The sequence below is a fragment of the Corvus cornix genome, chromosome 1 (assembly GCF_000738735.6).
Source record: "Corvus cornix cornix isolate S_Up_H32 chromosome 1, ASM73873v5, whole genome shotgun sequence".
NCBI lineage: Eukaryota > Metazoa > Chordata > Aves > Passeriformes > Corvidae > Corvus > Corvus cornix.
The window spans coordinates 87,114,781-87,128,603 of NC_046332.1; the positions used below are offsets into that span (position 1 = coordinate 87,114,781).

Sequence of the window (13,823 nt, forward strand, 5' to 3'; positions counted from 1 at the left end):
GCTGTTCTCCGCACAAACACGTGTTACACACGCACCCCCTGCTGCAGACAGCCGCACATCAGGGATCGGCCCGGCCAGCCCAGCCCCGGGGTGGGGATGGCACAGCGCAGCCGTGTCCCGGGTGGCAGGGCTCAGCGGAAGGGACGCGTGGCCGCCCGTGCGGCCCGGGGAGGCGGCTCCGCCGGCGGCTCCCGGCGAGGCGGTGCTGCATTGCGGGCACAGCCCGCCCCGCCCGCGCCCCTCTGCCTGCGGGGCCGCCTTTCGGAGCGCCCCGGTGACACCCGCCCGTCCTCCCGCCCCCAAGGAGCCTGTCGCAGAGCCAGAGGGGAGGGAAACGTGCTCGTCTGTAGTTTCGCACGTTTCTCGCAGGGCCGAGGTAATTATGAAAGACAGAGTCACATTTCACAGCTCCTGCAACGCTGTAGTAACACAGCCTAGTGTAGTAATGCCCTAAATATTGACATGTAAAAGCTGCAGGATTATTGCAGTAGTTTCCTGACCAAGCACTATTGTTTCATGGAAACCAGTGAAACTGCTGTTGTAAAATCTCATCTGCAGTGTTTGGTTGTAGCATCAATATATTATATATCACTGCCTATACCTATTTTTTAATCGTGATGCCTATTTTTGTTAGCTCCTAAACCACAATGCAGTCAGATATTTTGAAGTGGAATATATGTTTTATTACAATCATGATTAATTAGTTATACTAAGCAGAGCTGCTCTTGCTCTTTCAAGAGTAAAAGAACCTTAGGAATATTTCTAGCCAGGGATAGAAATCCCTGTTTCTCTGGCATGATTTTTAAACATCACAGAAAAAACCACCAAAACCCAAAAAACTGCCAAACCTCTGCAGGATAATCTACATTTGTAAACAATCTCTTCCCCCGCCACCCCCCCCCCTTTTTTTTTTTTTTAATTTCTCAGCATGTTACCGAGAACAGTTCTGAAAGGATAAAATAACATAAAATCAAAACTTGCAAAGAGCAGCAGTCTACATTTGGGCCTCGCATTAGGGGAAGTGGCTGTGAGGCTCTTTGCACAGAAGGTGTTCTCAAGGCAAGAATAAAGACCTCGGTTAAAAAAGGTGGGAAGCAAAGCAATTATGAAAAACAAACAAACCTGGAAAGGCTGTTGGAAAGAATCAGAGCCAACAGTTAGCTTCAGGCATTTTTCCAATGATGGAGCAATATGGTTGTTGTGTTACTGCTGCAGATCACAGGACCAGTGGTTGAAGGGAAAGGTGTCACCAACAGATATTTGTCCTGTGTCTTCAAACTGCCCAACTAAGAAGAGTAAAAAATGCTGGCACATGGGCCTGTTCTCATGGCTTTATTTTATGAACCTACTTTGCTTCCCAGTAGTCATTTTGGAGAGGCGCACTAGTGTCCAGAGTGGAGCAATGCATCAGGCCTGTTTTACACAAAGTGTGGGTTTACTGAAGAGTCTAAAGATCTCTCGGTTCTCTCTTCCTCTTGCTCATTACCATTGGTGGGTGCAACACTCTTTGCTGGTGCAGATCCTGTGGGCACAGCTGAATGGTGAAGAATCCTCCCCCAGTCATATGTCAGGGCTGCATCTGCCCTTGCAACTGGGAAGAAGACATAAAAATAAGTTTTATTTTGGCTAACTTTGTGCTGAAGCAGTTTAGGACACTGTATTAGAATTTATTTTAGATGAAAATTGCACATCTGCAAAGATTTCTACATCATCTTGATAGTGCTCTGGTGTCTCCATTTCAGCAGTTCCCTCCACGCAAAATTGCTTGTGTGAAGAGCAAATATACATGAGTGGATCACCATCTGCAGCCCCATTTTTAATGAATCTGAAACTGTGGCTCAGTACTCAAAGATATTGAGTACACTATCCATATATAGATATAATGTGTGCCTTTATTCCATTGACCTTTTATTTTCATAGTCATCCTAGGCTAATACTCACTGATTACAAGTTTTGCCTCTTGGTTTCAAAGAGAAGTTGAAATGGAGTCCTTGATCTCGTTTGCTGTGGTTCTTACAATTTCTTGATTGTTCCCAGCTGAGCTTGAAGCATTGTTGGACACAGATGTTCGTACAGGGTTCTGCCTAAAGTGGTTGCTTGCTACAACATGGGACAGTCTATTCAAAACAACAAAGTCACTGTTAGGCAACTGGAAGAAACCTCAAACCAACAACAAAACCCAGGGTAGGCATATTGGATCACAATAATATAAAGAAGCCTAAAGCTGTGTCTCTCACCTAACTGCCCTGTCTCTCCATATTCAGAGGCATGTATCTCTCTTGACAGTGACCCAGCAGATGGACTCCCTGCTGACTGCAGGACTTTGCAGGCCCCTTGTCAACCTGTTTAAAAGTTGCATAGGAGGAGAGTTCTTACTCTCTGAAATACTAGTTTTCTGCTGTAAACTCCAGGTAGTCTGTGCTAAGGAAGGCAAAGGATTTTTTTCTTATGAGGCCAGTTACCTCCAGTTCTTTCCCCCTTTTCTGCTTGGAGCCAGTCTTTTCCTTCTCCTCAGAATCATGAGTTATATATTTGAAGTCCATATATTTTTCTTCCTGCCAAGATTTTTTTTTTTTGTTGGTATTGTAATTAATGGATGCCATCGGCTTACATATTCTCTCTGCACAGAGGGCAAAGCATTATTTCTCGGGTTCTTTCTCTGTAAAGCCATAGGAGAGCTCAGCTTCTCCATGGTGGAAATTAGTCAGTGTATTTGTTCTGTCTCTCAGGGTTCCTGAATAACAGTGAATACCAAACAAATTACAGATTCTATTGCAACTTGCAGTTAACAAGCAGGAAGGATCCTGAGGTACTCTGGAAGACAGAGCTGTACTCTGGCATAGTTTTTCATGTTATGTCTTGTGGTATCTCTAAGAATGTAAGTATTGAAAAATACTATTGGCATCAGTGAAGTGAATGTAGTGGATTTCGTGAATGCTGATACAGAAGATACAATTTGAACAAGAAGTGAAGGATTGAATTAATTTCTCCTAATTTAGATACCCACAGCTGAGCAAGCCTTGAATGTACCTGACTATACAGACTCTAGGATGACTAGTCCGTACATAAATGTCTGTGCTTTGGAATGTTTGGTATTAGCTAGGATGAATGTTAGTCACAAAAACCAGTCTTTCATATTCTTCTCACTTTTCTGCCATGCATCACAGTCTTCTTAACACTTTATCCTTTGGCTGTTCTAAGGTACTGGGAAACTGACAGCTCCTGAGAAAACAGCCTCTTGAATGGATCTGGCCTGTGCTGGCTCTCAGCCCAGTGTAGAGTCCCAGAGAGAGTCAGAATTGCTACAACACTAAAGGACGAGATAAACAAGTAGAATGTGGATAGTAAAATGGGAAAAAGATGATGGCATGTCAGCAAGGATGAAATGGCATGAGTGCTACAACCATGCTAGTAATAGAAAGTAGTAGAAAAGAAAAAAAATCTGTGCTAAGGCTAGAGGTACAAAAATATCCGGAGGATGTTTGTGAACCAGAGGAGGAGACTGGTCAATACAGGTCTGGGGTTTTTTTGTTTGGTTGGGTTGCATGTAGACAGAGGCCTCTGCAATGCATTTGGGGAGAATTTCCGTTGCTTCAGATTATGAGATAGAGGAAATCATACTGTCGTTGAGGGAACGTTGAAATCCTTCCCTTATGGCAAGATTCCTGTCTTACTTTCATTGTATGCAAATTTGCCAGAAGGGAAACCAAGACTGAAGCGCCAGGTGGGGTCTAAACTTTATGATAGAGAAGGTTTTCAGAAGTTCCAGTGAATTGAATAATACTAGGGATGCATGGTCCAATCACACGCCTGAATTCCAGGCAGTTCTGTGAGGCTGTGTGCTGCACAAATCATACAGCTGCAATGTACAGGAACAGGTCTAAACCAGATTGCAGCAGTTTTACTGTTTAAAAATGCTGAATATTGGCTGTCACTGTTCTCTCAGAATGCTAACTCTTCAGATGTGAAACTGAGATTTGGCTTGGAGCTTCATTCTTTTATTAGAGACCTAAGACTAAAAGGAAGACTATGAAAAATCTTTCCACTCATGACTGCAATGAATTCCTCTGATTTACGTATTAATAAAGAATGCCATGAATTAGCAAAACTCTTTTTCCCTACTGCTCTGTTGTAGCAGAACAGAGGATGTGAGTGCAGTATGGAGTAAATGCTAATTTTTCCATGCTCAATTAGAGTTAAAAATTGTTTTTCAAAAATACAGAGTGTCTAGAACTCCAGCGGATTTTAAATGTGAAATATTTGGAATAAAATGTAGTATCTCAAATCACAGCCAAAGACAAGTTAATTTGGCTGGTTATGCTGATTGCCTGCCCGAGAAAGGCATAGCACAAATTATTTCCTCTGACGTTCATAGCTTATTAAAGATTTATCTATGTTTTGCACTCCTAACTCAAATCACCATGTAAAAACACTATAAATGAGAGCAGCCAATGTTTGAAATCAAGCTCGGTCTTTCTGAACTTGGGGTTCAGAAAATCAATGAACCCTAAAGAAAAATTAGATCGTTTTACATGTGGACCCTAAAACAGCTGCAAAATGTTAACTTTCTGAACAAACCATTCTGTGGTCATTTTCCACATAAATTATTAGAAAATTTGCAAGCCATGCAGATGTTGTCTAGTTCACTTACCTGAATGTACCTCGGATAGGCAACTGCTAATGCATCAAGTGTGGGCAATGCTTTCAAGGGAAGACCAAAAAAATGATCCGAAAGATTGTTCACTCTGGGTGGTCCAAGACATTTTTTTCCTTAAATGACAAACAAAATAAGGCAAAGGCAATAGACCAGCAAATTAGGCTTCCTATTGCTGAGGCAGAAAAGAGTTTCCAAGAGAATGCCATGTGGCACATGCTTCAGCACAGCATAAGCCTGCTCATAAACCCTGCTTTAAAAGCATTAGTGCTTAGCCTGCACTATTCTGGTTCTCAGAGCCCGGAAGAAAGTGCACATCCCCATCTGAACCCTGATTCTTACACATATATCTGGCCTTCCACACACTGGACATTTCCTGAGGGATTTCAGAACAAGTTCATAAAATCATCATGGAATGGCCTGGATTGGAAGGGACCTTAAAGATCATCTAGCACCAACCCTCTTGCCATGGGCAGGAGCACTTTTCACTAGACCAGGTTGCTCAGCCCTGCATTTAACTGGTCTTGAGCACTTCCAGGGATGGGGCATCTACCGCTTCTCTGGACAATCTGTTCCAGTGCCTCACCACCCCCACAGTAAAGAATTTATTCCTAATATCTGATCTAAACCTACTCTCTTTCAGTTTGAAGCCGCTCCCCCTTGTTCTGTCACTACATACCCTTGCAAATAGTCTCTGTCTTTTTGTATTCTCCCTTCGGGTACCCTAAGGCCACAATTGGGTCAACCACAATTAAGTCTTTGTGCCAGGTTTTCAGAAATTGCCATGTTGGGCTGAGATGAAATGGATACTTTTGCCTGTAGGGCTATAATGGTGCTGGTGAAATCTCATCTTGTTTCCATGTTCATCTTTCCTTTTCCCCTTTCCCCATGTGCACACCTGTGCAGACACCCATGCACACGCAAACAGGACACGGTGTGAGGAGATGTGGAATGTGCCTCTTCCTCCAGGACACATTATGGAAGCTGTGAGGTGGGCAGTGGAGTATGTGCTGTATCTTGGTGTGGGCACACTGGATGAAGTCTCTGAAAGCTGCATCCCACCTTGGGATCCCTGGTGTAAGAGACTGCCTTGCACTGTCCTCCAGCACAGGGCTGGGCTTAAAGCCATCCTTTATCTCAAGCAGGCCGAAGCATATGTAAGCCTAATTTTTGCCAAAGCTAACCCTTCTTTTCCATATGAATGCAGCAAGTGGCAAATCCAGGCAGGATGCTCTGCCCTAGGTGTGAGAAGATCCTGTGGTTTCCCCTTTCTCTGCTACTGTGCCTCAGCTGAGCACTGTGTACATGAAATCTCCACTGGTTGGATGGTAAAACTGGAAGCACAGAGAAGAGAAAAGGAACAATGTAAGCGGATTCAAAAGGGATTTGGATCATTTAGTTGATGAGCCAGCAGATGGCAAATGCTGCTTGGTGTAGAAAATGAAAAGTAATTAGTCTGGGAACAAAGAGCAAATGTAGGGAATGGGTGTTGCATTCAACACGCTGATCAGAGAGAGAAAGGGGTTACTGTGGAAAAAAAGCACATAGGAAACGTCACTTCAGTGCACAGCTGCAATAAAAAAGGCAAACAAGACACTAGACCGATGGAACAGTGAGCTATAATGCACCACCAAAGAGGCAATACAGTCCTGTGGAAGATGGTTATTAGGCCCCAGACTACTGCATGGAGCATGGGTCACTGTTTCAGGAAGGTTATGTTTGGAGAAAGGTGCATTATAAAGCAACTAAACTCTTAATGGTTTCAATGATTTCAGTTCTGAGGCAAAGTTAAGAGGCTCATTCTGAGGGGTCAAAGAGACCTTAAAGAGATTTTGAAATTACAGTAATGATCAGTACAGATACCAGAAAATACTTATAGCAATACAAGATTATAAAAATTAAGGAAGTGGTAGTGAGCACAGAGCAGAAACTTCACAAACTGCTGCACAAGAAAAGGACAGTTACCTTCTGATTCCATTGAGTTGGCTATGGTGAAATACAGCTTCAGGAACATATAACTCAGTCAAGTGAATGATCCACAAATACAGTACATGAAACTGTCCTGTGGAACAAGCAGGAGGACAATGAAGACACAGATAAAAGTAGGAAAATTCTTTAGAGGAAGAATTCCTCCCCAAGGCTTCAGGGTTTGTTTTTATTTGGATTCTGTTTTTACAGATTCCTAAACTGTACCTATCTGCCTGCTAATAGACTGAACAACCTTTGCATGCAAGCCATACTGAATGTGGGTTCCCCCAAACCACATTCAAAGAGGAGGAAAGGGTAGGGGGAAGGTAAATGTTGTCCTGTCTTCTTTCAGGGCTAGCTTTGGGTCTAGTTAAGCTAGAGATTGTTGGGCTACTACTTAGGAAGAGTTGGAACAGCAACAGGCTGAATTTGAGGTCAACATGTAGTTTACCAGGCTTGGGAAGGAGGGGAAAATTGCAAACAGGTATACCTGCAAAAGGGGATGTAAGTGCTAAAACTGCAGTTAAATAGGTTTCAGGTGCCTATGCCTATCTCGGAAACTACCTATGCCTAGAAAAATAGTGTGGGGTTGTGCAGGCATTAGAGAGGCACTCGAAGTAAATTTACTGACGTGTGCTGTGGTGCAAATACAGAACTGCTGCCACTGCAGCAGAGAAGTTGGGTGGAGCCCGTATCTCCTGCTTAGCCCTGAGGTCCTGAAGCTGGTAGATATGGTTTAGAGCATACAGATTAACATGGACATTGACAGGAAACCTGGGCTCCTTCCTTTTAGCACTATGGCCAGAGAAGAGAGTGTATCACTTCTATTTGGGGTATATTGTCAGGAAATTGGAGGTTCATATGCACAAGCCTCCCAACAGAGAGCTTACTACTGGATTAAGCTTAGGTCCTGATCAAGGTTTTGCCTCTTCTGTAAGAGGGAATGCAAGACAGTGAAAAGGAGCTGGCAAGACTAAGCTTATCTCTGGGGTGAGGTGAGGGAGGTAGTGAATGCTGTTGCTCCCCGTCTACAAGGCTGCAGCTCCACAGTTGTAGCCACATTATGATAAAGGAAATTGAGATAAAAACACCTTGTGCTGATTAACTACAGGTGGTGCCATGGATGTATCACTACTGAAAAAAGGAGGGGTTGAATTTGCTGACATTATTTCAGCTACACAAAGTTATTCAGTGCCTCCAAAGCTTATGTGGAAGTGGGAAAATAGAAATTGTGTAGTTCATGTAGACTGATGTTCTGGCCTAAAGGGAACAGCATCAACTTCTTGCGAAGAAGATAGAAGGACTTCTGAGAAAGATGTGGAATAATCTACCCTTACAGAAACCTAATTTTAATTCTCCCATAGTCAGGTACTGGCTTAAATTCTGAAAGCCTGTCTTTTTACTTTTTCCAAAGTTTAGCATAATTGTTCTGACTGGATATTCCTGTGATCCACATAGCCATCCAATCCTTCTTTGAATCCTGCACAGTTCTTGACCTCAGTGCTTCCTGTGGTGATATCTTCCACTTTCCAATTACACATTATGTGAAAGAGAATTTCATTTGATCAGCTTTGAATACATGAGGTCTTCATTTCATTGAATGTTCCTTTATTCTTGTGTTATGCAGCAAGTTAGAGAGAAATGTCAGGTATTTCTTCTCTAGAGTATTTGGTATTTTATCTTACTGTGTGCCTTCCTATCTGCCTCTTTTCTGAGATAAACAAATCTCATTCCTTTCAATCTCTTCTGGTGATAGTCTCTGCCTCTACCCTTACACCCTCTGACCCCCAACTCACTCATTCTCATTCTTACTCTCTGACCTCTGCTTGTCTCTTCAGGATCTTCTAGAGCTTGGGAAGGGGCATGGACGGTATGCCAGACGGTATGCTCAGTACTGTCTGAGTAGCCGAACATCTTGTTAGCTGTTTGGGTTGCAGCTGTACCCTGATCAGATGTCTTGGTTGAGCCGTCTGTACTGTTTTTTAGATAGCTGGTGCTGAGCTCATCACCTCAGACCTTAATTACTATAATCAGCTCCTCTCTGGCATCTCTAACATTCATGCTGTCTCATTTCATTTGGCAGGTATCTTGCCACCCAGGAAGACTGCATTATCCAGTAACCTGACCTTGTCTCCCCTTCCTAAATCCTGTTTTCTACCACTTCAAGAAGAAAGGTCTTACCCTTAATTGAAAAAGCCTTTTCAATGCTTCCCTTTGCTATCTGGTTTTATGCCATCCTTAAGCTATTTATGACTTCCTTTTCATGTATTAGTAGTCTTGACATGCATTGCCCCCACTGTCCATGCTGTCTCCACAGTAAGAGCTTTTCCATGCCAATATACAAGGTCTCTTATTATTACCTCTTTGTAGTCATTCAGGTCATCCTAAAAGTCTAGTTTTCTGGTAATACATCCAAGATGCAGTGAAGGGTAGTAAGGATGGGTCATCTGGAATTCCATGGTATGCCTGTAAGATGTACCTAAACCTGAAAGCATGAGCAGCACAATGAAGGTGGAGCTCCCCTTGATATTTACCAGGAGGTGTATCCCTTCAAACCAACTCAGCCCAGGTTGGTACGTGAAGTTGTAGCTCAATCAAAGCCAATTTGTGTCTTCCATGTCAAAAGAACCACAACTACTTCACCTTATATTTGTTTGCCTGTATGTGCTAAATTCTCTGGTATTGAGACACTAATTTTCTGGCTGTGCTTTCTTGCTTGTGAGAATTGCTCCTTGGAAAGTCACAGATAATTCATGCAGCATTAGACAGTGACCTCCAGGGCTGTCAGGGGAGCCAGGCACTAAAATGCATTTCAGTTAAATAGATTATCTTCCTGTCCTATTACGACTCAGTGCAGAAAGCTTTTTTAGAGTTCTGGAGTTGAAGGTGTCTCTCCCATGCATCTCTTGTGGGCTGTGATTTTTATGTGGGAGCCCTGTTTGCATAGTTCTGCCTTCTACAACTAAAACTCCAGACATTCTGAAAGCAGAAAAAGGAATTGACTTTCAAGTGTTTCTTATTTTTTGAGCCTACTTCATACTGCAGTGCTGTTTTGCTGTGTTGGCTAAATAAACCGAGGTGTCTTTCATATTAATATGTGGTTTTGGAAATGAATAAGTTCTCACAGGTAGGAAATTGTGAGTGAATTGGAAGTTGACTGAATGATGTTCAGGAGTAATCTGAAGAATATGACCTGGGGAAGTGCCACTGAGGGGATTCAGTGCTGAGGTTGGGATTCTTTGTGCTGAAATCCACAAAGCTTTTGTTTCTGAGATCTTGTTCAAAAAGGAGCTGTAGTGGAATTAGGATCTGTCCAGGTTATTTTTGAGAGGGCAACTAGGATGGTGGACAATTTGCAACACTACTTAAAATTAGGAAGACACCAGTTAGTGTAATCTTTTTCGTACTTTAATAATGCTTTAATAAATACAATGTAATCCAGATGTCATCTCTTCATTATGAGCCAGTTGTGCTGACCCACATGTTTTAAATTGGCACTGGTAAGGCGAATTGAAAGGTGAATAGAACAGCTGAGCGGAAGAAGCAAACCCAGTTGGGTCACTTCTGTTTCTTCAGTGTAAAATTTTCAGAAAGCATGCACGATAAAGGTATAATCAAAAGAGAATTTTGGATTGTGTTCAGGGTTCCAACTGCCTTCCATCTTCTCAAAGCACCTATTCATGCTTTTACAGGAGCTTTATGAAAGCATGTGAAATAGGTATCAATTTACCCCTGTCATATGCTTGGAAACAGACAGGATAGCTTTATCCTCTTCTTGTGGCTTTGTCTGGATGATGATGATGAGTTTTGTGAGCCTGATCTAGAGCAGCCAATACAAAATAAGATTTTTTTGTACACCTCATTTACAGTGTTTAAGCTTAAATCCTCCGTTCTTGCAGTGTTTTAACTTAAATAACTTCATATACAGGAAAGAATATCTTGTTTTGATTAGAAAGCTAGTTAGAAGGCCTAAGCCTAGATATTTAAATTCCTCCCTGGTAAAAATTTATGTTCTGATGAAACAAGAACAAATTATGTCTGCCTCATCTAAACCTATTTTTAAGCTTTTAGTCCATTCTGCATCATGAAGAGAGCTATAAAAACAATCCACTGAATCCAGACTTACCATGTTGCAGTGTCTTGGAGAAGCAGATTTATATTTTTGTATTGTTTATATTTTGTGTCCTTGAAGTTTAAAGAACTTTCATCACTCTTAGCTTCCTCTTTTTTTTCCTGGTTCATCAGTGAGTTTAGGATACCACTAAGTACTACTCTATTAATCACATTAAAGGACCATTAAGCCTAGTTAATTTTTTTCTGCTGCTGGTAGTATTAGACGTGCAAGAACAACCTAAAGATGGATCACACATGCTGTGGTGGAACAGGTCCCAGATCCTTGGCAGAGGGTGTACTGTGGCTGGTGTTGGGACTGTGGAGCCTGTCTTAGGGGTGTGAGTTTCTGCTGATTTGATTTTCTGTGGTCATTTTTCAAACAGCAGTATTAATTACAAATAAATACTTGATCCCAATGGGCAGCTTGGAGTGGGGTTTCTTCCTGAGAGAGGGCCTGTTTATGTTAAGGCTTGCTTTCAGGTTGCCACAAAAAACCTGCTGTATTGGCCTGCAAAGAAAACTCCAGAACAAACAAACACCTCCAACCTGGAACTGTTGCCTGGCCCACTCATTTCCTAAGACGTTTGCTTGGTACCCTAAAGAATACCTGTAGGAATGTACTTTTCTAATCCGGGTGGAAGGTCTTGTCTGGGGCCCTGCATCAGGTGCCGATTATTTAGAAGGGACTGGAGATTATTGCCCTGCTTAGGCATTGCTGTCTGCCTGGATCCAGGAGCTCTTCCCTCAAGCAAAGGTTTATCCAAGTCATCCAGATCCTAGGCACCTGAAAGGATCTGTCTTCTAACAATGCCTAAACCATTAAGTAGACATGGCTGCAAAAGCTTCCTTTTAGTACTTTTTGAGAAACATGACAGGAGTGAGAGGGCTGGGGATTTTTCTCAGGGAAATCTTTTACACATGGGTACCCTTTCCCCAGTGGCTTTCCAAAATGGATATACTCCTTGTGCTTAGTGTTCATTCTCCTGCTTACCTGCTAGGATTTGTAAATCATGAGCAGTCCATAGCACTGTGTGACTAATAATTTTTTTCTAGGGAGCAGGAAAAAAAAAAGAAGAAAGATCTGTATCTATAGGCCTGTGTTCCCCATTATTTTAAGCTCCGTGTAGGCATATGTGCTCTCAAGTCACAGTTCTTGACATATGTAACCTTAGCTTCTTATAGCTAATTTGTAATACTGGTGTTTGAAAAATGACTACAGAATATCAAATCAGTTCAAATTCACACTGTCAGGAGTTGCATAAATGGCCCTAGGAGACACTGTAACAGTACATCTCTACTGATTTGTAATTCCTCATAGGACAGGAGGTTTCAAGCTAATAATCGCTATCCAGGCAGTTGAGTGGCCTGGCATTCATTTTAAGGAACATCAAGATGTGCTGCTGGTTCCTATTTTTAAATTAAAGAAAATGTAAGAATCACATTATGATGAATGTGAGCTTGTTGCAAATTTGGAAGTACGATGACAGAGCCTGCATTTCAGCAGGACTTATTGCAATGTTTCCTTTTGTGTTTTGTCTTGTGGGCTTGCATGTTCAGTGAACAAGATCACAGACTATTTTATTTCAGAATAGCAAATACTACTGTCTATGCATACTTTCCTTAAAATAGGAGCAGAAACCCCCCTAAAATGCAAGGTTTCCCCCATTTTTTCCCCTTTCAGAACACATATCCCATTTCCAGGTTTTGAGCTTTCTTTTTTTATTTTCTGTATGTCTTTGCAGTTGGCTTTGATACCATTCCAAATGAAGCACTGGGGCAGAATTTTTAGCAAACAGGAGTCAAAGAGCTGTGGAAAATTCTTCATTGCTTTGTGTCTTTAAATCAAGATTGGGTGCCTTAATAAAAGGTTAGGCTTCTCTTCATCAAGTTATTAGCCTTTCATAAAGAAGTCCCTTGATTAAATGTTATGGCCTGTGTTTTCCTGGGAAGTAAGACTAGATCATTGTAATGGGCCCTCCAGGTCTTTAGCTCAGTGGTGCCTAATTTCTTTCCTGACCTTGAATTACACTGAGAAGAGGAAGTTTAAGAAGAACAAGTCAGGAAGTAAAATTCTGCATGAATATTTTGCAGGACTACCAGCCAAGCACTGAGGTGTTCAGAGGGAGATGCAGTGCTAAAACAAAGAGCTCCATTAACTGGCAGACGGTACTGAACCTGTGTCTGGTGTGTCAGACTGAACCAGCATTGGTGTGGGAGATAGCAGTGGGCTCACTCTGAGCCTTGGTGGGCTTGGAAACACAGCTACGTGGAACTGTCCCTCTGTGCGTGGTTCTTCAGATCCTCAGCTGCTGCAGGCCGTGCCTGGGAAGTGGTCTCCCATCCTTCGATGCTGCAGGCAGAACCTGGGGAGACCATTCTTTGCCTGTTTTCCTGTCCCAACAGCAGTCTCCCAGCAGTGATCAGGAGCAGCAATGCCGTGTGTCAGCCCATCATGAGTCATATTCACTTCCTGAAATCCATTCTCCACCCTCAGTAGCTGAAGCTCTCCATTTATGTGCTTCAGCTTTTGATGGTTAAAGTCCATTGAATGCACAGGTTGTGTATGGTGGTGACTCACCAAAGTGCAGAATATTGTTTGGTCATTTTTTCCGTGCTGCATCTGAGATGTTCAGCCAGTACCTGCCCTGGCTGTCAGATGCTGCTTGGAAAAATATATCTTCCCCAGTAAGAAATAGGAAAATGTCCAGGCCGTGACTCCACAGGTATTGATAGAGCAGAGAAGAACCACAGGACTCCACCACTTGGAAAATGGCCATGTTAAAACAGCAGCATTTAGGTTTTGGCCTAAGTATGGAATAAATACTCCGACGAGATGGCAATCCTATGTGGGAAGAAGCCACAGGAATTGGGAAGTAGCTGGTAAACATTGTGCGTGTGTGTGAGGACAGTGGAAGGCAGGGTGGAGAGTGACTTGTATTTCTTGTGGCTTTATTATAATAGTGGCTGTAAATTGTGAACTGCTGCTCTGCAACTGCTGAAATCATGGCTGGCTTTGGCACTACTTAACAGACATTACTGGTCTTAAGTACAGGGGCTTGTTTCCTACATCTGCATAAAGAAAAGCTTG

The 13,823-nt window shown here is 42.5% G+C and overlaps 1 long non-coding RNA gene across 1 annotated transcript; it reads right to left on the reverse strand.

Moving 5' to 3' along the window:
• Positions 1-660: 660 nt before the first annotated feature.
• On the reverse strand, positions 661-4,891 carry LOC109143904. The gene is made up of 3 exons (XR_002044308.3): positions 4,652-4,891; positions 1,942-2,117; positions 661-1,591 (listed from the first exon to the last, which is right to left on the reverse strand). It is a non-coding gene; the product is annotated as an uncharacterized LOC109143904 (long non-coding RNA).
• Between the last annotated feature and the right edge of the window lie 8,932 nt (positions 4,892-13,823).